Genomic DNA, 27,164 nt, shown 5'->3' on the forward strand with positions numbered 1-27,164 from the left:
TGCTCAGCCTGGAGTGCAATGGCGCAATCTTGGCTCACCGTAACCTCTGCCTCAGGGGTTCAAGTGATTCTCCTGCCTCAGCCTCCTGAGTAGCTGGGATTACAGACATGTGCCACCACGCCTGGCTAATTTTGTAGTTTTAGAGATGGGGTTTCTCCATGTTGATCAGGTTAGTCTTGAACTCCCGACCTCAGATGATCCGCCCACCTCAGCCTCCGAAAGTGCTGGGATTACAGGCGTGAGTCACTGCGCCCGGCCAAGCATCACTTTTAATAGTCCTTTGTCTATTATTGAATCAGATTGTTTGAGGTTGTTTGTTTTTTGTTGGGTTTTCAGGAGTTATTGATATATCCGGCTACTAATCTCTTATCTGATACATGATTTCCAAACATTTTTCACTCTCTAGGTTGTTTTTTTGTTCTGCTTTTTGTGGTTTTTAACACAGAAATTTTTCAAATTCTCATGAAGTCCAAATTTTCTAGCTTCTCTTTTGTTTGCCAAATTTTGTTTGCCAAAAGGAAAACAAAATTTGGTGTTATATGCAAGAAATCATTGACAAATTCAACCTTTGAAGCTTTTGCGTTGTTTTTTCCAAGAGTTTTATATTTTTAACTCTTAAGTGTAAGTCTTTGATCCATTTTGAATTAATTTTTATATATGGTGTTAAATAAAGGTCTGGCTTCGTTCTTTTGCATGTGGATATCCAGTTTTCACAGCACCTTTTGTTGAATTGACTGGTCATTCCTATTGAATGTTTTTGGCACCCTTGTCAAAAGTTATTTCGATACATATGTAAAGGTTTATTTCTGGGATCTCTATTTTATTTCATTGGTCTATATGTCTGTCTTTATGTTAGCTCCACACTGTTTTGACTACTATAGCATTGTTTGGTTGTGTTTTAAGTTCTCCAGCTTTGTTTCTCAAGATTGTTTTGGTTACTCAAGGTCTCCTGGGATTTCAAACAAATTTTAAGATTTTATTTTAATTTCTGCAAAAAACATTATTGGGATTTTTATAGGGACTGCATTAAATTTGTAGATTGTTTTGGGCAGTATTGACATCTTAATATTAACTCTTCCAATCCATAATTATGGGATACACTTCCATTTATTTATGTCTCCAATTTCTTTTAGCAACATATTCAAGTTTTCATTGCACGAGTCTTGTACCTTCTTGTTTAAGTTAATTGCTAAACACTATTCTTTTTTATTCTATTGGATGCAAAATTCTTTTCCTGATTTTCTTTTTAGCTTATTTATTGTTTATTGCCAGTGTATAGTAATGCAACTGATTTCTGCATGTGTTGACTTTGTATCCTGCTACTTTGCTGAATTTATTTATTAGTTGCAAAAGTTTTTCTGTAGATTCTTTATGGTTTTCTGCATATAAGATCATATCATCTGCAAACACTGACAGTTTTTTTTTCTTCTTTTCTAGTTAAATGTTTTGTAATTTTTCTTACCCAGTCGTTTTCACTAAAACTCCTAGTACTACACTGAATAGGAGGTGCCAAAGCAGACATCCTTGCCTTATTCCTGATCTTAGAAGAAAAGCTTTCAGTTTTTCTCCCATCAAATATGACATTTACTGTGTTTTTTTATTATACATAACTTTTTAAATATATATTTAGGCAGCTATGTTATATTCCAACTTTGTTGACTGTGTTTATCATGAAAGGGTGTTGTAGTTTGTCAATACATTTTCTGCATCAATTGAAATGATCATGTCTTTTTTTCTACCTCATTCTGTTACTGCAGTATGATATATTGGTTAATTTTCATACATTGAACCATCTTTGTGTTCCAGGAATAAATCTCACTTGACATGATGTATATATTCCTTTTAATATGCTGCTGATTTGATTTGCTAGCATTTTGTTGAGGATTTTAGCATTAATATTTATAGGGGACATTGGTCTGTATTTTCATATTTTGTATAGTGTCTTTTTCTGGCTTTGGTGTCAGGGTCACACTGACCTCATAGAAAAAAAATTAGTAAGTATTTCCTCTTCAATTTTTTGAAAAATAAAAAAATGAAATAATGGTGTTAGCTCTTTAAATGTTCGGTAGAGTTTACCAGTTAAGCCATCAGGCTCAGGGTTTTCTTTGTTGGAAGGTATTTTTTGATTACTTATTCAATATCCTTATTAAGTATAGGCATATTCAGATTTTAAATTTCTTTGTGATATAGCCTTGGTAAGTTTTGTGTTAATAGCAATTTGCCCATTTCATCTAAGTTGAGTTCATTGGTGTACAATTGTTCGTAGTACTTTTATAATCCTTTCTATTTCTGTAGAATTGGTGGTAGTTTCTGATTTTAGTAATTGGAAACTTTTCTCTTATTTTCTTAGTCTATCTAGGTAATGGCTTTTACATTTTAACAGTCTTTTTATTTTATTTTATTTTATTTTATTTATTTATTTATTTATTTATTTATTTTTGAGACGGAGTCTGGCTCTGTCGCCCGGGCTGGAGTGCAGGGGCCGGATCTCAGCTCACTGCAAGCTCCGCCTCCCGGGTTCACGCCATTCTCCTGCCTCAGCCTCCCGAGTAGCTGGGACTACAGGCGCCCGCCACCTCGCCCGGCTAGTTTTTTGTATTTTTTAGTAGAGACGGGGTTTCACCGTGTTAGCCAGGATGGTCTCGATCTCCTGACCTCGTGATCCGCCCGCCTCGGCCTCCCAAAGTGCTGGGATTACAGGCGTGAGCCACCGCGCCCGGCAACAGTCTTTTTATAGAACCAACTTTTGGTTTCCTTGATATTTTCTATTGATGTTTTCCCTACTTTATTGTTCTATCTTCTAGTCTCTATCATTTCCTCCTTTCTGCTATTTTTCAGTATAGTTTATGTTTTCTGGTTCCTTGAATTGTAAAGTTAGGTGGCTGGCTTGAGCTACCTTTTGTTAAAAAACAAATGCCTGCCACCAATTTCACTGCGCCTAGCTGAAAGAGGCAGAGAGATAGCAATGTGGTTATAACATGGGCAAGTGCGAAAGCTGAAGTTCACAAATAAAACAAGGCAGATAATTGCAGTAGCCTAACCCTGAATGTATTTTGTGTGAAATTTAAGTGAGCCTCACTCAAAACCACCATTTTGCATTCTGGATGTTCCTTGTGAACTTTACAAAGGCTAAGCCCAAACCAGCTCTTCTTTCTTACTTGACTTCTAGGTAATTTTTATCTGATTTCTTAAGAAAAGGGGATGCTGTCTCTTCTTGAATTCCATTATCATTTCATAAACACTCTCTCTTACTCCATGTCTTGATAAATCATAGAGAATAAATACAATTAAAAACTTCAGCTTTCAGCCAGCCATGGTAGCTCACGCCTGTAATCCCAGCACTTTGGGAGGCCGAGGCAGGTGGACCACCTGAGGTCAGGAGTTTGAGACCAGCCTGACCAAAACGGTGAAACCCTGTCTCTACTAAAAATACAAAAATTAGCCGGGCATGGTGGCAAGCGCCTGTAATCATAGCTACTCAAGAGGCTGAGGCTGGAGAATCTCTTGAACCCAGGAGGCAGAGATTGCAATGAGCCAAGATCGCACGACTGCACTCCAGCCTGGATGACAGAGTGGGACGCTGTCTCAAAACAAACAAACAAACCAACAGGCAAACAAAAACAAGAAAAAACTTTGACTTTAAAAATTAAGTACATAAATGCCAGTTTTAGAAGTCATAAATTGGGCATTGATTCTGTTTTTGTTTCTTTGGCAGCAATCCTAATTCTTCCAAAAGGCACGTGGAAGTCTCTGGCTAACAAAGAGTGGGTCATGAACAGAAAAGTAAACAAAAGTAAAAATGAACAGAAAAGTTTTTTAAAAGCCAAGCAATTAATATTCCAAACATTAGTAATTAATGGTATTATCTTGCTCTGGCTATTTTATTACTGAATTTCCATAAGATTGTATTTGAATAATCACTCCTCTAGTGATTATTTTTGTTCTTATTTTTGAATTGTGCTTATAATTATTTGGAATTACTCCTTCTAAGAAGTTTGTAAAATAGATATTATAATATGTACTTTAACAATAAGGACAGTGTATGAGTGCTATTGTTTTAATATTCGTCCCCTCCAAAATGCATGGTGGGATTTAATTGCAACTGTAACAGCATTAAGAGATAGAAACTTTACAAAGTGATTAGACCATTGGGATACATTCTTATGGGTGAGTTTAATATCTTAATAAAAGATATTTTTGGTGTGGACTCTCTATGTTGGCCCCCTTCCATCTTGAAATGTGAGAATCCAGCATTTCCAACATGCAAGGCACCATCTTGGAAGCAGAGAAATTAGGCCATGACCTGCTGATCCCTTGACTTTGAACCTCCCAGCCTCCAGAATCGTGAGCCAATAAATTTCAGTTTCTTATAAATTGCACAATTTCCGGTATACCATTATAGCATCACAAATAAATTGGTACCAGAGAAGCAGAGCGTTTCTATAACACAGCCTCAAAATGGGAAAGTGGCTTTAGAACTGGATGGTGGAATAGAAGCTGAAACAGTTTTTAAGCTAATGCTTGAAAAAGTCTGGTGAGGGTTCAGAAGAAGAGGAATGTTACAGGAAAAGTCTGAAACTTTTTAGAGATTACTTAAGTGGGTGAAAACAATGTTGATAGGAATATAGACAGTAAAGGCAATTCTGAGGAGTTCTCAGATGCAAATGAGTAAAAGTCATCCTTGTTATAAAGTGGCAAACAACTTGACTGAATTGTGTCGATGACTTAGAGCTTTATGGAAGGCAGAATTTAAGATTGATGAACTAAGGTATCTGTCAGAAGAAATATCTAAGCAACAAAGCATTCAGGGTGCTGTATAGCTTCTTTTAATTGTGTATATTAAGATGTAAGCATATAGAAATGATTTAAAGACAATTTATGATTAAAAGGGAAGCATAACATAAATACTAGAAAACTCTCAGCCAGATAATGTAAAGAATAAGTGTGTTCTGGAGGGAATACCAAATGTGTGGCCAACCAACTGTTTGAGAAAGAGATTACTGTGGATAGGAGGAAACCAGGTGCTATGCAATAAGACAATGGGAAAAATACCCCCCAAATGCATTTTGGACATGTCTGAGGCTGCCCTTCCCATCATAGGCTCTGAGTCCTACTGCGTTGAGGGCAGAATTGCTTTGGAGAATGGGCCCAGGGTATGCCTGGGGCCTCAGCGTTGTGGTCCAGTGTAACCTAGGGTCTTTGCTCCCCATAGTCTGGTACAGTGCTACTCAGCCATTATAGCTGTGGTTAGAGTATGCCCAGGGCACGCTTGAGCCACTGCTCCAGATGGTGCAAGTGGTGATCCTTAGTCGCATCCAGTTGGTTTTAATTTTAAGGCACACGCCATGCAGGAACTATGGAGGCATGGCTCCTCCTCATAGATTTCAAAGGGTGTCATAAAGAACCTTGACGTACAAACAAACTTTTTTTCAGGGGAAGAAACATTGCAAAGAGACCCTACTAGGATAATGCCTGGAGTCTTGAGACTCCAGAACTGTAGAAGTACCAGCATGCCATGCCAGCCTGGAGAAGATGAAGGTGCCTGACTCCAAACCATGAGAGCTGCATTTTGGGTTAAGCCCAGCAAAGTCATAGGGGTTGGGTTCCCTGGAGACTTGGGGGAGTCCAGCTCACACCCCAGTGTGTCTGGAAGATGGCATATAAAGTCAAAGATTATTCCCAAGCCTTATGATTGAATGTGCTGGCCCTGTTGTGTTTTGGGCTTACTTAGTACCTGTTACTACTTCCTTCTTGACTATTTCTTTATTTGGGAATAGGGATGTCTATTTTATTCTTATCCCAGTATTGCCTTTTAGAAGTATGTAACCTTTTTAATTTCATGGGCTCATAACTGGAGAGAATTTGCCTCAGGGTGAATTATGCTTTGAGCCTCACTCATATCTAATTTAGATGGGACTCTGGACTTCGGACTTACGAGTTGATGCTGGAACAATGTAAGATTTTAGAGGCTACTGGGATGGAATAAATGTATTTTGTATGTGAGAAAGGTGTAAGTTTTGGGTGGTCAGGCCAGATTAGATTGCCGTAGTTTGAATGTCTCCTCCAAAATTAATGTTGAGATTTAATTGCCATTGTAACTATATTAACATGTGGGGCCAGTAAGATGTGATTAGACTGCAAGCGCTCCACCCTCATGAGTGGATTTAGTGCATTAATAAAAGGGCTTTTAGGGTTAGGTTTTTTTCTCTTGACCCTCTTCCTTCCTGCAGAGGATCAAGAGAATCGAGCATTCCCCTGCTCTTCAGAGGATACCACATGCAAGGCACCATCTTGGAATCAGAGAAACTGGGCTCTAACCTAGGGACACCTTGATCTTGGACTTTCCAGCCTCCAGAACTGTAAGTTAATAAGTTTCTGTTCCTTGTAAATTACCAATAAGATACTTAATTTGTGGTGATAGTACGTTAAGAAGTTTGAAGCAACTAGAATTTATGTCCCAGCTCATTCTGATATGAACTGTGTAACTTTTTGCATGCACACACCTTCTCTACACCTTAGCTATGTCACTTATAACATGTAAATTCAGAATGAGGTTTCTGTAAAAAGTGAAGAAAATAATACATGTACGGTGTTTAATGGTGACTTGCACATGTTGACTAGTCAATAAAATGATAATCTGAATTTCAAAGTTATAGGTGAATTAATATAAGGTTGAATTAAACACACTTTTTACATTACACACAGTCTTTTCAGCAGCAGAGGCCATGCTGAACCTGCAAATACAATAGAGTTAAGAGGATCAGAGTATTAATAAATTTTTCTTAAATGAGTGATTTTAAAGAGCAGAAGATGCCCAATTCACTGAGCATGCTAGTCACATGAATGTATTTGGAGTAGAAACAGGAATTGAGAAATCTCTATAGGAAGTCCCCAAAACTCAAGATAAAATTTGCTTGTTTCTAGATTTGTTTGTTTTATTTTCACTTTCTGATTCCTCTTATTGTTTTCCCTGTTTGCTCTTTTATTAGATCATGGAACCATTTATTAACACAGGAAGAGATGAAGGAGAGAGGACTACTGTGGTTCTTTACTTCTTAATCTGGCCCCATCAATATCAAGCCCTGATTTAAAACAGCAACAAAAATAGAAAACAAAACCCATGACATAAATGAAATGTCTAAATAGTGGCCATAAAGCCATACAGGAAATGTCATGAAGTATTTGTTGATCAATATTTATATAGCAGTTCATATTTGTTTTCAGAATCATGAAGAAAAAGGACATATTAATATTAAAAGAAAACAACTACCAGAAAAGGGTATGTTTTTATTATATTTATTAACATGAAGAACATTACTTAGAGCAAAATTCTTGTACATAAACAATTAGACTGCCTGAGCAAAAGGGGACCTAGAGTTTCAAATTATCTTGTATATTGAGACTATTATAATGACTATGAACCAGCAAATCCTCTTAGACACCCATTCTCCTCCAATATTTACATTACTTTCCAAATTTAATTCTAAAAATAACACTGATTAGAATCATTCATGAGCAAAAATAAAATATAGATGAAATATTTGTTTTATATTGCAGTAGAAATGTTCAGGTAATGAACAGACATTTATCAAAATCATCTGTTGATTGCTCAGCCTGGCTTAAGAATACTAAAGAGCTTTTATTTTGCATGCAAATAAATATTTACACAGCTCAGTATTTATTAAAGATGGTTTATATTTTAATAGATATTGGTGTGGCAATAGTGTTTGGGGGCTATTTCGACAAATGTCCTTTACCGTGAGTATAAATAAAGGTATAGATATAAACAGGTAGATAAATAGATACTTCCTTTTCCTCCTTCTCTTTTTCTATCCTTCTCTCTTTTCCTCTCCACACTCTTAGTGAGATGGGGTGCAATTTGGGATTCTGAGAATTCTTTGAGTAGTAGAAGTCACCAAAATCTGACAGCCATGGCAGATCAGATCATCCCAGGATGGAAATTACCCAGGTCAAAGTAGATTAGCTCGGCCTAATAGACTCAGGTTTTGGTTTGTGACATAAGAACACTGCGTGATTTGAACAGACAACCTCCCTTATACAACTTGAGAGATTGTGGCCATGAGTGACAGAAATGTGGCAGAGGAAACAGTATCTTATTTCTGCTTAAAATTAATTTTTTAAAAAGTCAGTAATTAAAGTGGCAGTTCAACTGTTTTTTCCGGCTGTTCTGCTTTCAAACAGATACATACATATTAATTAAATGTATTTAAATTTTAAAACATTAAAAATGATTCAAATAATTGGAAAGACATATTATACCTCTAGTAACAAAAATCAGTATCATAAAGATATAAATTCTACACACATGGATTAGTAGATTCAATGAACTGTTCATAATATAAAAGTTTAATATGATATAAAGTAAGGAAAGAAACCCATATGTCTATTTATAGAATAATAGGTTAATATTGTGGTACATTTGTAAAATGGATTATTATTGTGCTATGGCAATGAACGAACTTTTCACAAACATCAAATGGAAGATATTGGGTACAATAACAACTCCTCTTAAAAATATTATATTTTATTATGTCTACTGAAGATAATATTTATTAATTTTGATTCCTGCAGGGATATTTACCTGAATAGAGCATTGTTAAAACTTAAATATTTTTCCATTGCTATTTCAGTATACACTGTACCACATTAATTTAAAATGATACTGTAGCAACAATTAGCTATGTTGAAAATGGCTGCTTTTCAACTCAGAAAAGGAAAAATAGACAAAAATTATCATGAGAATTTTTATGTACACATAAATAATTCTGTGTTTATTACTCAATGTTATTGATTACTCAGGAGTAAAAACACGATAGTAACAAATTTAGAACAGTTTGGAAATATATATTTGGCCTGAAAACATGCATACTACCACTTTTAATTTTAAAGTCTTTTTTATACATATGTAAGGAAAAATGGCATGGTAAACCAATGTCCAAATGTAGCAGTAGGAGTAGCAACTTAAATACTTCTTAAGAGTAGAAAGCTGATAATAGTTGTCCTCAGTCTTCGTTTGCATTTATAAGTAGCAATAATTTTTTTTACTGTAGCTTGCTTTCTTTTTTTCTTTTTTTTTTTTTTTGATATTTTATTGAGATCTCCCTTCTCAAATGCTCTGTATGAAAATGTTGGGCCCTCAATGAAATGACCTTCATGTTTTGGTGCCAAAGATCCAGAGGATTTCAAATGTTCCTGATAAAGAGGAGTTAAGAAATATATTTTTATTCAGTATGCCTATCCACACTCACTCACATTCAATAAGTTATAAAATTAATACATCCACTGTGCTATGACTTATAGGCACTTTGAAAAACAGAACCAAGGATTTGAGTTTGGGACAGCATTGCTAGTGCAAAGACTCATGGCAAGACAAGCACCAAATATGCTTTAAAATATTTATTCAGGTTTATTTGTACTTCACTCTGATCCCTCCCCGCCTCTCCACCCACCCTCTTACCTGTGTACAGATTTCTAACATTATCTTCTTGAATGTACAATAGTCTAATCTACTGGTTTTTTTTCTGTTGTAGATATAGCCACTCCAGTCCCTTTTCACAAGCAGCAAATGAGGTTTGTAGAAAATAGAAATAAAAATCCTACTCTAAAAATAGATTGTAATGTGATTTCTTTCTGGCTTTATTTTCTGCTACTCACCACATTCATCTTCTCCTCCCGACACACCATTTATTTATAGTTGCTAGATGAACATTTTTAATTATTTAGTATAAATATGGATTAGGAGTCAATCATGGAACCAGAACAACTGTAAGTGATATAAAATAAAACACATTAGAAGGATTTATGGCTTACGAAATTCTGGGGAAAGTGGGTGAAGTAAAGTTCCAGGAGATGGTTGAAGCATCAGAGAAAAGTCACTTACCAAGAAGATGGCTAAGGAAAACTGGTGAAGAAATCTATGGAAGCAGTTGCCCCTGTACCTGTTGGTGAGGTAGAAGTTGCTTTGATCAGTAGATAAGCCGTCAGGAAGAAAAGCTGTAAATGAAAGAGAGAAAAAAAAAAAGAAGAAGAAAGAAAGAAAGGACAACCTAAAACCCTTGAGAATAAACTGGTATTCGCAAAGACAAATCAGAATATGCTTCAAACCCAAATGATACAGGTAATCTGCAGAAGAAGCCGGTATCTTTCACCCCAGAGTTGCACATGTGTCTGACTCAGAACTTGGAAAAGCTGAAGGAAGCGATCTGACAGCAGGCAGAGGAGCTGTGGGTCTAGGCACACCAGTGAGAGAAGCCTCCGTAAATCAGCGGCGAATGTGCCAAGGGCTGGCCGTGCATGGAGGCTTGTACTAATCTTCTGTAATGATTGTTGCTCCCCTTGTACCTTCCAAATCTCACTTGAAGCTCTTTGTGCCAAATCCTAATTATACAGGGAAAGTAGTTCAGAAAATTCTGTGCCTGCTTAGCTAAAATCTTATAGTAAAAAACCACCACATTCTATTTATGTGTATTCCCTCCTCCACCTGGAGATTCCCTTCACCTCAGTGTTACCACCTAATCTAGATAATATCTCCTCCCCTACAGAGAATTCTCTTTTAAATACACAATTTGTTTTAAATATCTCTCCTCTCATACTTTCTAACTAATGTTGCTAATTTCTATTATATTATAATATATTATAAACCCTAATAATTATTAAAACTTATCATATAATAATGTCTAAATATTATATTTGCTTCATTCTCCATTTATGAATTTTCTAATTTTACTAACTTAAATTTCACTCCTTTAAACTTAGTGTTTAAGTATTTAATATTATTAAAAACTATTTGTGGAGGAAATAAATGAATACTATTTATCACATCCTACCCTGTATATCGAATTATTTATCTGCCATCCCAACTGTGTTATACGCCTCTTGAGGGCAGGACTGAGTGGTCTTTTGGTATCTCTGTATCCTCAGTATTTATTAAATGCCAGAGACATTTTATACATTCAACCAATTTTGTTCAACATATGATTTTATATACATCACTATCTTCCTTTCTAACAGTCAAAAAGGAGTCTTTCCTGACAGTTTTCTGTATTTGTCACAAGTTCATACTAATTGGCCACATAGTCAGAGGGCACCTAATAAGTGCTGCAAAGTGTTATATTTAAATCGATATGTGTTTTGGTTTTTTGTTTTTTTGTTTTTTTTACATATACCTGTATGTATACCTGACAATTCAGGATGTCTGATTTGTTCATGAATGGATAGATATTTCATGAATAGGACAAGGAATTTTAATGTATTCATAATATTACTTGTCAGAAAGCCAAGTCATTGATCATCTTTATAATTCTCACAATGAATGACTCTAATTCATGCATACAGGCCATTGATACTTGTTGTTGCAATATAGGATCAATCATTTAAGAATTAATTTCAGTTAAATATTCACAGATAAATTAGATCACTTTTGCCATTTGGATATCTGCTTTGCCTCATCACTTTTTTGACTTCTCTTATCTTTTTGTGAGGCTTATAAGCTCTCTGCCTACAAATTTCATTGAGTAAAACACACCATTTGAGATATACATGTTCACATCTTAGAGAAAAAAAATCGTTAAACTACTCACCAGTTGAATGTAATTTAGCACCATGCCAGTTTACTAGGCAACACATTTATTCAGCCTAATGCACTGTGTTCTGATTTCTAACGACAGAAGCCAGATGATTTTCACAGTCAATAACAATTTATAGATAAAAATCAATCTGTTTTACTCGACTGGATAGCAAACACCTTACAAATATTTATGTTTTTAGCTGTTTTTTTTTTTTTTTTTTTTTTTTTTTCCCTAAAGGAAAACACATTTAAAAATTGCAATTTGGTTCGCTTTGTAAAACATTTTGGAGCTGTCCTCTCTCTCTTATTCTCTTTTCTAGGAATTCCTTGCTCATCTTTACACTTCTTATGGTCCCTTATTATTTTAATTTTTTTCTGCTTACACATCTTCAATAAAAAAATCTTATTTAGAGCCAGGCGTGGTCGTTCACACCTGTAATACCAGCACTTTGGGAGACTGAGGCAGGCGGATCACTTGAGGTAAGGAATTTGAGACCAGCCTGGCCAAGATGGTGAAACCCCGTCTCTACTAAAAATACAAAAATTAGCTGGGTGTGGTAGTGCACTCATATAATCCCAGCTACATGGGAGGCTGAGGCAGGAGAATTGTTTGAACCCTGGAGATGAAGGTTGCAGTGTGTCAACATCGTGCCACTGCACTCAAGCCTGGGTGACAGAGTGAGACTCCACATCTCAAATAAAATAAAATAAAGTAAAATCTTAAAACCTTTTAGGGAGAGTCTTATACAACTTCCATTTCTGATTATGACAGATTATATTTTACCAGACCAATCTCTCCGTGAAAGCAACGACTGTAGATGATGTATGAACTACAAAAACAAAAATAACAAAATCGCTCCGTAAAGCCATCAGAGAATATTCAATAAAATCAAAACGTGAATGGCCAAACTCCAGAACAGACACGGCTTGATTCACTGGATAGGACATTGACTGGCTCTTTATTGATGCAGAATCATTTGAACAGAAAGTAGGGAGTCAGCGTGTTTTCAGTCTCCCATGACTAAGAGACAAAAACTGAAGTTCTGGGCTACCAAGACAGCTAGGAATTGGGAAACTAAGATTCTGGAGAATAGGAAACCACATGTATTTTGTCCATTTTTCTCTTTATAGTACTTGCGGATTTTGAAGATGAATGGAAAAAGAGGATAAGAAGCCAAATATAAAGTGAAAATGGAGAGGCCAAAGCTAAGGAGAGCTTTTGGTAGCCTTGCAGTATTGAGGAAACAGTTGTGAGTTCAGAGCAAACCAAGGAGAAAGGTCCCCAGTAGATACCCAGGCTTTCATTTGCAACCTCTGAAAGGAGATACTCAAGGAGGAAGAGGAAACTGCAAAATGATTGGTGCAGAATAATTAAAAACCCCTCCTCCAGTCATTTGCTCCATATTGGTACAAGGTATTCTGTTCCTATTTGGTTGACTTTCCAAAATAAATAAATAAATAAACAAACACACAAAATCCTTCCAGGAGGAACATCACATCACCTTGAGTTTCTACCATGCTGTCTTATACAATGACCTAAAATGGCCCAGCATGTCTAGAGACAGGATCAGAAAGAAAAATTATTAAGATAATAATGGTAATTGTAAAAGATAAATAAAATGGGAGCTTTTAGACACGAACATTAAAGTAATTCTGATTTATATGTTTAAGTAAATAAAGACAATATTGTGAATTTCACCAGTGAGATAGAAAGGTTCCAGTGACAATCTCCTTTTTTTGTGTGTGCGATGGAGTCTTGCTCTGTCACCAAGGTGGGAGTGCAGTGGCACGATCTTGGCTCACTGCAACCTCCGCTTCCTGGGTTCAAGCGATCCTCCTGCCTCAGCCTCCTGAGTAGCTGGGATTACAGGCGCCCACCACCATATCTGGCTAATTTTTTATTTTTTTTTATTTTTAGTAGAGACGGGGTTTTACCATGTTGGCCAGGCTGATCTCGAACTCCTGACTTCAAGTGATCCACCCATCTCGGCCTCCCAAAGTGCTGGGATTATAGGCATAAGCCAACATGCCCGGCCAAATGGCAGTCTAGAAGAGGTTCAAATGACAAGTCAAGAACTAAAAAGTGAAAGGTTTAACATGAAGAGCTCAATAAATGAGTTTAACTATTTTTTAAATAGAGCATAAAATTATTAAACTGAAATACAGGATAATAGATTGATGCATCATAATAGCATGAGGAAAATGAAAAAGAAATGAGTACAATAGCTCTATACAACTTGATGAGAAATCTAACATTTTCTTCTGAAGTCCAAGAGGAAGCAGTGAAAAAGGATAGTGTAGAAGCAACATTTTAAGGATGTTGCTGGAATTTTTTTTTTTTGAGACGAGACTCGCCTGTAGTTGAGTAATAGTATAATCTCAGCTCACTGCAAGCTCTGCCTTCAGGGTTCACACCATTCTCCTGCCTCAGACTCCTGAGTAGCTAGGACTACAGACACCTGCCTCCGTGCCCTGCTTTTTTTTTTTTTTTGTATTTTTTGCAGAGACCGGGTTTCACCGGGTGTTAGCCAGGATGCATATCTCATCTCCTGACTCCTCGTGATCCACACTCACCGCCTCCCAAAGTACTACAGATACAGGCTGAGCCACTGCACCTGGCCATGGCTTGGAATTTTTCAAAACTAACATAAGACATTGAGTCAAAACTTCAAGAGCTCTAAATAAAGGCTCATTAAAGAACTCTTGCACTTGGTGCATGTACTCTGCAGAAACTTTATGTGAGGTTTTATATCATCACTTATACAACTCCCTTTTAGAAAATGTCCCTGAACCCGCTTTCCAATAACATTTATTGCATCAATGTATAGACAGTGTGCACAGTTCTCAACATGAGAATCACTATAACAATCTGACCAACAATACAGTTAGCTGTTTTTTACTGTGAACAAGAACAAATGTTCTGATATCAGGCCTAAAAATCTCCTTTATTAGCTAATTGTATAATAGCCCACTGCAGCACAGAGGAAAGAGGAAAATTGATTCCTAACCTATGATAGTAATTAGCTTTTATGTCTGAGAATAAGGATTTATAGTAGCTCTTAACAGCTGTCTGAAGCCAGTGGGAAAGAATCATTAGACAATCTACTGTAATGGAGATTTACCTGGGCCAATCAGAAACTGGATCCTGTTTATGCATGCATGTGTGACATGTATTAGTTTTGTGCGTATCTCCTTGTCCTGCGTAAATGTACATCTTTATTAAGGATTTGTATGCTTAAAACTAAGAAGAATATATATATATATAAAAAATATATATATATTTTATATATATTATATATATAATATATATAAAATATATATATAATATATATATATCCACTAGAAGATTTTCATGACTTATATAATAACATGTTTAAACATATCTTATATTTAAACATGTTTTGTAATAATAGAGTAACCTCAGGTAATGCATTGTTCACAATAATTCTCTAATTATCAGATATATGTTTTTTCCAACACTATTATTAAAAGTTACTTGAAAACTCTCTTTACACTTCCCAGAGTTGTCAATACTTTTTCACCTTGCCTTAGAAACTCAATATATGCCTCTTTTTCATATGTACAGTTCACCACGTCTTATCTAGAGGTCAAATCTGAAAGTGTATGACCTGATTTGGGCAGAGTTTTGGCTTTGTTCCATTTGCCTTTTTGGGATCAATAGGTGCTAATAAGCAAATGTATTTCCTTGATAGTGTTGAAGAAAATAAACAGGCCTACTCTTGGGCACCCTTTGTAACTCAGAGCTGTGCACCCGTGGCCAAATTCTCCAAATCGTGTGCTCCAGTCCTTGGTAATCGCTTGCTGAGTCACAGGTTTGAAATGTGTTCCCTGCAGGACTTCCTTGGCAGCAGTTGTGTTCAGGTAGAAATCTCCATCTGTGGCTCAGAAAAGCTACTAATCCCCACCAACAAAAGATATGAGACCAAGTGTAATTAAAGCTCTTTCAGAATCTACATAAAATATTAAACTAAGAGTGTAAACTTGTAAACTAGGTCAGTCATTTTACACATTCTGAATTGTGTTTGGTGTTTAATGTTCAATCTGACACAGAAGAATGAATTATGCAGCTCCAATAAGTACATCAAACACAAATAAACAAACAGAAAACCTTCAAAGCAGTGCCACGCTCCTGGAGTTTCTGTCCAAATTTAGCATTAGATTTTTGAAATAATATTGAAGTATTTTTGGAGAGAATTAAAATATTTTTGTAGAAAAGATAAAAAGAATCTAACACGTCTTAACATTTTTGGTTCCCTTTTTCACTATTGCATTTAAGGAAAATACAAAAATAAATGCATTTCCCTTTCAAGGAACTTAGAATCTGATAGAGACACAATGCAAACAGATAAGTGCAATGTAGTTTAATACGGTGCTATAGTAGAGCTACTAAGCACATTGTGCTTTGAGAACAGAGTGGATACCTTGAGGATTCAGGGATGTGATAGGTATACTGAGTTTTACAAAATTAGTTAGAGACACATAGATGAAGAGTAGTATGTTGTCTGGTAAAAAGCAAATAGGCAGGCAGATAGAGTACAAGATTTGACAGATGGAGTTGTAGAAATGGACAGGACTCACCACAAGGTGTTATCCTAACATACTAATTAATATGGATTTTATCTGAAAGGGGTATAGGAATGGTACGCTTAGATTTGCATTTGATAGAGAACATTACGTTGACAACGTGGAAAAATATGTTCATATTCACACACACACACACACACACACACGTGTCACTTTTACATAATTAGGCTAAAACGATTAAGCAGTGGCAAAACCAGCATTAAAACTAACACATCTATGTTCCCACATTTTATTTTGAAACATGTTTTTACTTTTTGGAAGCACTGTAAACTATTTTAATTAACTTCACCAGAAATCTATGAAATAGGTACCTCTATTGTAGATATATTACAATGGTCATAAGGAGATAAAAAGAAGGAAATGGAGTTTTGTAGAGGTTGAATGACTTATCTCAGGCAACAGAGGAAGAAGGAGAGAGTGCAGAATCTCAAATCTCATGCTTCTCAGCCCAGGCTTTTTTTTTTTTTTTTTTTTTTTTGTACCAAATTTCATTACCCAAAATGAATGTTATCCGCATATTTACAGAAATATGAATGCATCATCCAATCCTAAAGGAAAACTGTTCAGTCATTTCCCTATATTGTAAATTATTCAAGGCTATTATTTTCTAATACTTATTAACTAAGGCCTTTCTAACCCAGGCCTTTCTAATCATGTATTAACGTGTATTGTAACTGCACTTATTTCAAGTTTTTGTCCCATAAAATAAAATTAAAGTAGAAGTGTATTGGTAAGTATTACAGCATCTTGAGGAAGTTAATATATTGATGTTTTTAAGCATTTAGTAACATTTTAAGACAAAACTTATTTTTAAGATATTCTTCCTTGAAATTTCAAAATTACTTTTTACTTCTTTTTATTACAGAAGAGTAATTTCTTTAAATAATCTGTCCTCTGATTTTAACCAGTCGAACAAAGTTATGCTCTTTTTTCGGTAATAGCACAATTATAACAACTTTATTTCCATTGGAAAAATACATGAACAAATCAATTCTATAATACAATTTGCAGCTGCTTTCATTTACTTAGATTATGGATCTCATGGCTATGTAGCAGAATTATGACAAACTCTGCCTTGAATTGAATTATGAATTTAATATATCTCATTTGAGTGTTGTGAATCCTGGAAGCCTCTTCCCTGTAAGCTTTATTTTTTGAAAATATTGTGTCCACACACTACCACAGCCACAGTAAACTTATCATTACTTGATGATAGAATGACACATTGTAAGTTAGAGCACTAATTGTGATTTTTGCTAAGGAGATATATTGTGCATTGAAGAATGCACAGCATTAAAAGTGGAAGATCTGGACCAAAAGTGGAATACATGATAGCATATCTTGGAAAGAAACTAATGATACTTACATATCCACGATGATGAGGACTCGAGGGGCATAAATTTACCCCAGGAGGAATGTCCGAATGCCATTGTAGATGCAATGGCAGTTTCTAGTCCCCATGAAATATTCACAGTGCTTTACAAAACAATGTGGTAATATGAAAATACATAATTGATAATTAAGAAATGACAAAGGTGCTAGAAGTCTCAACAGCAATGTGTGTAACATGATATTCTTTGCTCACGTAACATACATATGTATGTGCAAAGAACTGTAATTTACAACCCGAAATGAAAAGTGTGGGTTGCATTATGATTTGTCTAATCACACCTTCAGCTTAAATAGTCATGTTAAGAAAAGTGAGACCTCTCCTTTTCCTCTAAAATATGGTTTCAATAATAAAAAGTGATTTTCTCTCCATGCACCAGTTTAAATGCTACCTGAGACAGCTTCTCAGAGTGGCCCATAGCAAGTAATGAGCTGTGAGACAGCTGCCAGATGGTTTACGGTTTTATTCATTACAAGACACAATCACAGTTTATTAACAAAGAAGAGAAAAAAAAATAAAGCCAAGTTGGCTTTAAAGCACCAGATGAGATATATTAACACAGTAGAACACCAGAAAATTTTTATTTAAGTTAATTGTCACTTCACTATATGCTGATTTTGGACTCAAATGCTCAGCAGTTAATTAGGAAGTTAAATGGCAATGCCAACGTTTCTTCTGATTAGATATTTTAAATGGTGGACTATGACGTTTTAATATATGCTGCTTTTCAGCCAATCATTATCAATCTTCCACATGGATAAACATATGCTATTATCCTTTGAGGTACTATGCACTGCATAAAATTAGAGCAGTGTGAGAATTCTCAGGGAGCATACAAATGAAGACCTGTTTTTTTAAATCTCAAAGGTCTGCTGTGTCATAGTAGCACAATAAGATGACTATAGTTACAATGATTTGGTTTATGTTTTGAAATGACTAAAAGAGTGAAATTAAAATGTTTCTAACACAAATATATGATAAATGCTTGATGTGGTGAATACCCAATTACCTTGATTTAATCATTATACATTGTTGGCCTATATCAAAATATCACGTGTCCTACAAATATATATAACTAACGTAGCCATAATAATTAAAATTAAATTTAAAGTCTGTTGTGTCAAAGACTAATTTCTCCTGAATTACAAGAGTATGGGATCATTGGTAGTTATAATTTTCTTAGTCTTTCTTGCCAGCAGAAAATTGATCTCAAGGACTGGATTCTCCACTATTGAATAAAGAAAGAGTCTTCTCTGTCTTCTGTAGTTTTCTCAGCATACAGAATGTTTCTATTTCTTGTATTTCTTTTTCGTGTTTCCCTCCACACCTTCCCCGAATGATCTAGTGGTATTCATTGCTTCAAGAGCAATTATTTATTCCAAGAATGGGAAAGCAAAAAGGAACACATGTTGTTAAGGATTTCATAGTAGACTGAATGCTCAGGTTGTTCCACACTCAGTGGAAACTCTCAATAAATGTCAAATATGAAAGTGATTAGAACCTCTAAAACAGACTTCTTTAAATGCTTGTGAGTCTTGAGTTTTGAAAACTAAGATATCTTTGATTCGCAAGAGTTTATTCAACATTTTTAGAAAAAAATGGCTCTGATAATGATGGTTTCATAAACATAGTTTTGAAAATCAAGAGGCAAAGACTGTATTTTATTCCCTCAACAAATATTTGCTAAGAAGTAACAGTGTGCCTGTTCTATTGTGGGGTGATGGAGCAGTCAGTAGACAGACAAAAACACTCTTCTATGGGAACTTTCATGGTGAAAGAGGACAATGAATAAATAAGAAGACATATCATATAACATGTCTTGAGGTAATAAACATTATGAAGAAAAATCAAGCAGGATAAATGGATAAAGAGTAAGGTGAGAATAAGATGATATTGTATAAAGGAAATTAAAGGAAAACCATTGCCTTTCTTATTGAAAATTAAAGGAAAGCCATTGCCACCTTTTTAGGTGACATTGATCTGGCACCTAAAAGAAATGTTGGGTGAAACTTTCAGATATTTGGAAGCATAATCTTCCAGCAACAAGTGCAGAAACTTGTGGTCGGAGCTTCCTTTGCATGTTCAAGCAGCAGCAAAAAAACAAATATGACTTGAATAAGAAAGGGGAAGAGAGTGCAAGGGTAGCCAGGATGAGAACAATGGTAAAGTAAGGATTCTAAATTGTATTCTTAGTTAAATATTAAGCCACTGAATGGGTCTCAGCCCAAAAGTCACTTGATCTGACTTTTGCTTTAAAAGGGATGACTGAAACTGCAGGGTAGGAAATTGACCAAATATGGGGCAAAAGAGGAAGCACGGTAACAGTTCAGATAATATTATAGTGGTTCTGGAAGGGGATGGATCTGAATATGGGAGTGGAAAGTTGAGAACTGGTCAGATTCTGGATATATTCAGAAGGAAAAGGTAAAAAAAAATGTGCTGATGAATTGGATAAGAGAGGTAAAAAATGGAAGGGAGTTGTGCTAGCCTTTTTGCATTAAAATAAAGGAATACCTGAGAATAGGTAATTTACAAAGAAATAAAAGAGGTTTAATTTGCTCATGATTCTGCAGGCTGTGTAGGAAGCATGGTGCCCACATCTGCTTGGCTTCAGGTAAGGCCTCAGGGAGCTTACAATCATGATGGAAGGCAAAGCAGGAGCAGGCATGTCACATGGTGAGAGAACAAGAGAGAGAGAGCAGAAGAAACCATCCTCCTTTAAACAACCAGATCTCACATGAATTAACAGATTGGGAAAACTCACTTATAACCATGGGACAGGCACCAAGCCATTTGTAGGGATTTGCTCCTGTGACCCAAACATCTCCCACCAAGCCCCACGTTGAACATTGTGGGTCACATTTCAACATGAGATTTGGAGGGGGACAAACATTCAAACCACACCAAGAATATAAGATGAATTCAAAAGTTTTGGTTTCAACAATTGGAAAACTGAAGGTACAATTTACAGAGAAGGGAAGACTGGAGACACACACATTTTACTCATTGCAATATTTTTCATAAATATTATAAGTGGATTGGAAGAACATCTTCCAGATTTTGTGTTTTACTGAGAAAAATGAGAAGAGAAAGAAAAAATTATGTTTGCTTGAAAAGAGAGACTTTTTACTCTAGAGACAGAGACCCGAGTAATAGGTTCGGCATGGATGGTTCTAAGAAGAATCCCCATATTTGTTCCACATGGAATAAAACATTTAGGTAATTATAGGGCAGAGAAGACTTGTATCTCAATTTCTGTGATATAACCTGGAGGGATTCAAAAATTTTTAGAGAAGTCATGAGTCCAGCATTATATTATGGTGGGAGAAGGGGTATGGTTAGATGCAGTTTTAAGATAGAATCAGACTGGCACTATAAGAACATAAGTACAGAATGACCAATGAAGGCCAATAAGCGTGGAGGGGTCTCAAGATTTTGGTAAAGAAGTTACAAACTTTAGTAAATGGATGAAAATGGGAATGGTGGGGGAAGCATGAAGACTATTTTTTTTTTTTTAAGGAAGAAAAATGCAGAGTGAATTACCTCAATAGCACTCTCCAGCATAAGAAGAAGGCAACTTTTCAATATCAAGACTCTACCCTACTGCAGTTTTTCAGTTTACAAACAATAGCCATGATTAATTTTAGTCTGCTCCTCAGCAGGCAAAAACTCAAGAATAAAACAAATTAAGGTATAGAAAGTGGAGGAAATAACATCTCCATGTATTTGGTCTGAAAATGAGTACGTGGTCCAATGGTTGACATTTATTGAGTGCTTTCTTGTGTTATGTCTCCAACTAATATTACAAAGATTTTCACATCGGATCCCCATGAGCCAATGAAAGGCACAGAGTTATTTCCTTTTTACTAATAAGGAAACTGAAGCAAAGACAGGTTAGGCAACTTTCTCAAAGTCACACATCTGGTAAGAAATGGATTCAAGTTTTAGAATCCAGGATGTCTAATGACATTTGCGAATATATTATATGACTTCCAATCACAACACTATCAAATAACAGCCAAGGTTAACCACAGTTTATAGATGAAGAGACTGAATACTACAGAGATTCAGTAACTCTCCTAATGTCATAAGTAGTGGATCCAGGAATTGAACTTGGGGTGAACTAACTTAAAGTATTCAAGTTTAATCCCTGGCTTTACTGATTGTACAGAATTCAGAGCAACATTTCTTTCAAGGATATGTTCAAGTTTCTTAGCTCTTTTTTCAGAGCATTTACAAAGTATTAGGAGAGAAAACTGAGAAAAATTCTCAATGCGCTTATTTCTGTTCTACATGTAACAGCTCATGCAGTAGATTTATATGAGTGCCTGGCATGCTATATAAATGTTATTATTGTTGATATTATGTTAATATGAAAATTGGCTTCATTCTGATTAGAGTATGAGCTTCTTTTGTTTGTCCCTCAAAAAATTCACTGAAATTCTGGTATTTTTTAAATGTCACACTTGAGACAAAGTTTCTTCCTAGAGTATCCAAATATAATATTGATTAACAGCTGTAGCTTCTCTTCGGGGAGAAAACACTGGCTTTATAAACAAAATAACATCTAACTTTCTTCCATTTCCTTTATATACTATCCCGAGTCTCTGGCAATATCAACTTTATTCATTTTTACTACAATTTAAATTTAGAAAATGTTTCTTTTTAAAGGTGCTTAACAGAACATATAAGCGGACATTATGACACTCATTTTTATTATGTTTAAATGTGATTGTAGCAAGCTCCATAAATCTATCCCATTAGTATAAGGTTTAATAGTTTCAGAGAAAGCATGACTCAGGAATCAGTAGCACTTCCTGTGTCCAGCCTGATTATTTGCTTGGTCGTTCATATACGAAATAACTGTCCAGTCTACTGACTCGATTTGTTTCTGCAGTTGGACCAATGGACACAAACAGAGAAACTTGAATGCTGAGATGAAGTAGTAGCCATAATTTTGAAATAGCAGCCTATGGATTCCCTGACTGTGTTGTTTTTTTTTTTTTCTTTTTACTTTTTTTACATGTACAGCCATATTCAATGTGATTTAGGAGGTTGTTTCTTGAAAATTAGTTCCATATATTTTTGCTTCCAAACTAGAACAACTTATCATTTTTCAGTGACATATAAAGTTTACTGTGTCTAGTAAACTTGTCTTTCTCTTTGATACTCTGTTCTTTCTCCTTGTATCCAGTCAGTCACCTCCAAATGTTGTCATAATTGTATCGCTAGTATTCTATAATTCCTCTTTACCTACACATATTTCCTCATCCTATTGCTTTATATATTCAAGAGAGTATTGTTTTCCAAATACCACATTCATCATAACTTCTCCCTTGTTTAAATACTGAAACTTGTTCTCTAAATTTTAATTCACATTTGTTCATTCAGTCCCTGTCCCTATTTTCTGAGCATCAATGATGTATGAACATAATATGGAGTCCTGATGATATAAAGATGAGGACAGATTGCTCCAGCCTACACACACACGCACACACACATACACACACACACACATCCCTCTCAATCCCTTGTTTACTTTTGAAGGTATTTTATCAATCAACCCTCAGTATGAGTGATAGTGTTCAGAAGCAGTCTACATGTCATCAGTGATAAAAGTAATTAAAGTTGCCTGTGGATTTTGTCTATAAACATAATGTTTTTTTCTGAATACCTCCATTAATGCAGAGCTGTTCTCGTCAATATATTATAGATGCATAGTAGTCTTCCACATAGAATCAATTACTGTCTTAGTTACACCATTTAAAAGCAAGAACCCTGCATGTGTCCCCGACTTAGTATTTGAGGAATTATCTCAATTTATATATTTTCTGTTCAACTATATATGGAGGGGAGCAGATGGGGAATGGTGATGACTCTGCTGCCTCATTTCCACATTGTTTCACAGATATAGGAGTCTGTCATCTGGTTGGTGATTGCAAGTTCTTCTTGCTAACTCTGTCTCTGCCTAGAGATCTCTCTCTTTGCTTTAGATATGATAGCAATTTAGTACAATCAGAACCACCTCCTTCCTAAAGTTGCCTTGTCAATATGAGGACACCTCAGGTTTTTACCTTCAGATTTCAGGAACCAATGTTGCACTGCATTAGTTTTAAGGGAGCTTTTAAGAATTTATGGCCATTTTTTTTCTCACTTTGTTACAACTTTTGTCATTTGTTACAGAGCATCGACTCTTGGGAAAGCAGGGAAACAACCTCAATTTCTAAATCAGTGGACTCTACGTGTGTAGGATAGCCTAGGAAACAATAAAATGTAGATTGAAGTCATTAATAGTTTGTCAATAACAATATTTTGTGCTTTTTACTATGATCAGTATATTATTTTCACAATCTGTATTTGTAGCACTTTTATACACCTAAATAGAACAAACCCTCAACATCTCAATTTTCCCACTTTCTTCCTGCCATTCTGATAAATATTGGAAATAATTATAACTACAATGGAGTAAACATTGGAAACAATTATAACTACAATGAAAATGAGAAATAGCTGATAGACTCATTAGATATCTTTTGATCTCTGATTAAGTTCTGTGGTTGATGAAGTGAATAAAACATAGAATTTCTTCTCAGGGGTTTATAACCCAGTTGGGAAATACGTAAGAAAACAAACAAGTACAAAACATAGGACTATCATTTGGGTTTATACAAAGTGTTCTGGAAATACAACAGAGTTTCTATTAGCATAAAAGAGATGGTTATAGTATGTGAGTTTAGATGGATATAGCAATGTAGTTGGGGGACAGATCTATGGAAGTAAAAATGACTTATTTAATTCCTTAAAACATTCTTCCATCAAAATGCCATCCTATTGGGTTACCATTTTCTAGTTTTTTCTTGAGATCCAATATGCTAGATAGAATGGTATACTTTTATTGATTTCTGTAACTTTTTAGTAATTAGATTCTTAAGAATATTCAGCCAGTCTCGTATCTCCAATATTCCTCTGATATTATTATCTGAAAATAATACCAGTAACCATCTTGTCAGCAAATCAAATAACATATTTAATCACTCACCCTTTACATATTTTATAGCACAAGATTCTCAGTTACTCCTTGTATCTGGAACTCCTATGACTCAGATTTGGTTATACTTTACACTTCGTATTTGATTATGGATTTTCTTCTATTTTCATCAAACCTTCCCATTTGTTGCCCAAGTTTCTGAATTTGTTACCATTTTGTTCTACATTTTAAAATGTTACTCTCATACAGATGACTCTCCTATCACTATATGTAGTTTTGACATCTCTCTTTGGTTCAAGCCATAAAGGTATTCTACCAGAAATTTCTATTATCTGCAACTAACTTCTAAGATTTTCCAGATTTGGCCTGACCACCTCAAATAGTGTCAATATTTAGCTTCATTTTTCTTAACCAAAATACCCTGTATGATCTTTCTTATTTGCTTTTATCTTTATTACTCTCCTTTCCCACTATTTTACTGTAATGTAATAAGAAATATATATTTTGTCTCCTCTCTCCAGTTCCTGGCATAGAACTTCTAAGACCCTTATAATTCCTTGAGTGACAGAAGTGAGAGGGGCATCTTTTGTAATTGGAAGTTTAGAACTTTCAGCCTCACCCCCGATCTCCAGGGAAGAGGAGATTGAGTTCAATCATCAATTACCAATGTAAATAATTTCCATGAAAATCCTGCACAATGGCAATCAGGGAGCCTCTGGGTTGATGAACACACTGAGATACTGGGAAGGTAACATGCCTGGAGAGGGCAAGGAAGCTCTCTAACACCCCTTCATCCACCACCACCACCATACCTTGTTCTATACATCTCTTTCACCTGACTGTTCCTGAATGGTATCCTTTATAGTAAACTGGTAAACCTATGCAAAGTTTTTACCTGAGTTCGGTGAGCATTCTAGCCAATTGTTAGCCTGACAAGAGGGTTATGGGACCCTTGACTTATATATAACTGGCCAGTCAGAAGTTAGAAGGGAGGCCTGGACTTGGATTGGCTTGTGGAGTGGGAACAGGCTTGTGGAATTGAGTGCTTAACTTGTGGGATTTGATGCTAACTCCAGGTAGACAGTGTCAAAATTAAATTGAATTTTAGGACACTCAGTGCTGTCTGCAGAGAATTGATTAATTATTTCGTGTGTGAAAAACCCAAACATTTGGTGTTGGAAGTGTTGGGAGTGTAAGAAAAACATTTTTATTTTAATTACCAATGTACTATCTTGCTATACCATAAAACTTCCTATGAAACAGCCAAAACAATAGCTCTTGCTCAGGTATTAAAACATTTTTTATGTTTTCTTGAAGTTTATTGCTTTTTACTTTGTACTACAGGTATCTCTGTCCTTTTGCTCTCTTTTTTACTGTAAGTGTCAGAGGCGCAAAATACATCTAAAGCTAGACAGACTTGCATTGAAACTTATGGTCTACATTCCTAGTTATTGGATATAACTTGTTCATTTTCATCCGTCTTCCCTTGCCTCAGGGTTCTCAAATTCAGCTCAACATTACTATCACTTGGAGGCTTTAAAAATACAGATCACAGAATTACAACTCCTGATATTTCAGTTTAATTGTTCTAGAAAATGGACTGGACATGGGGACTTTTAAATTTTACAAGGTTTTTGTAATGTTCCTTTGAGGTTAAGTACACTTATTTAAAGTAAAGTGCCAACTTTCTTTTCCCAGTTATTTTGCAGTATTTAGTATAATAATTCTCACATGCTATTTGCTTAATAATTATTTCTTGAAGGAAAGACTGTGTTGTTGCAAGTTGGTAATTCACAGATGTGCCTGAAAGAAGGAAAAATAAAGCCCAAAATAAAGCAACTACTAGGTAACTGTGCGAAAAAAGTGCACACAGAGTTGTTGGTTGCTTTAGAAAAGCTTATTTAGGGTCAGCAAGCAAAACTATAAAATAAACGTGAGGTTTATTTAGCTCTAATTTCAAAGATTTTTCAAAGCAAAGATAAAAAATGTACAGTTTATTTGGTGAGAAATTTTTGTTTAGTTTATAGGGACTTTCAAAGTGAAGGTAATATTTGTCTTTTGCCCAATATCTGGCTGCTGAGAGCATATTCATGTGCTTAATGTTCGTTTTCTCAGGTTCTTGCCATGGTAAGTAAACCCGAACATAGTCAAAGACAGTTTCAGGAAATAAAAGTCTCCAAAATATGCAAAAAATTGTCTTGCCTCTGTGATTGGATAATCCATACCACCTCTCAGAGTTTTAATTTTATCAATGCATCACTTGTTTATGGAATCTTTTAATACTTAGGAAATTTAGTCTATATTCCAGACTCTGTACTAGGATGTGGAAGATATAATCTAGGTACTCAAAATACCTATACTCCAATGGAGGAGGCAAGTGAATAAAGAAATTCAAGCAAAAAATGCAATGCGATGAATATTGTGCATTGAGTATGCACAGGAAACAATGAGTTCAGCCAGAGAAGAATCAGGAAAGATCTTTTGCTAAAAGAAAAGATTAAAGTTATCATCCCCATTTTCTCTTATCCTTTGTGGTTCTCAAAGTTTAATTTGTAATTGTCTACAATTTGAGTTCTATGAAGTTACAAAAATTT

The 27,164-nt window shown here is 35.3% G+C and overlaps 1 long non-coding RNA gene across 1 annotated transcript; it reads right to left on the reverse strand.

Annotated features, from left to right (window-relative positions):
* Positions 1 to 9,088: 9,088 nt before the first annotated feature.
* On the reverse strand, positions 9,089 to 10,756 carry LOC103884340. The gene is made up of 2 exons (XR_002522026.2): positions 9,902 to 10,756; positions 9,089 to 9,784 (listed from the first exon to the last, which is right to left on the reverse strand). It is a non-coding gene; the product is annotated as an uncharacterized LOC103884340 (long non-coding RNA).
* Positions 10,757 to 27,164: the final 16,408 nt, after the last annotated feature.

Source organism: Papio anubis, chromosome 3 (assembly GCF_008728515.1).
Source record: "Papio anubis isolate 15944 chromosome 3, Panubis1.0, whole genome shotgun sequence".
Classification (NCBI taxonomy): Eukaryota; Metazoa; Chordata; class Mammalia; order Primates; family Cercopithecidae; genus Papio; species Papio anubis.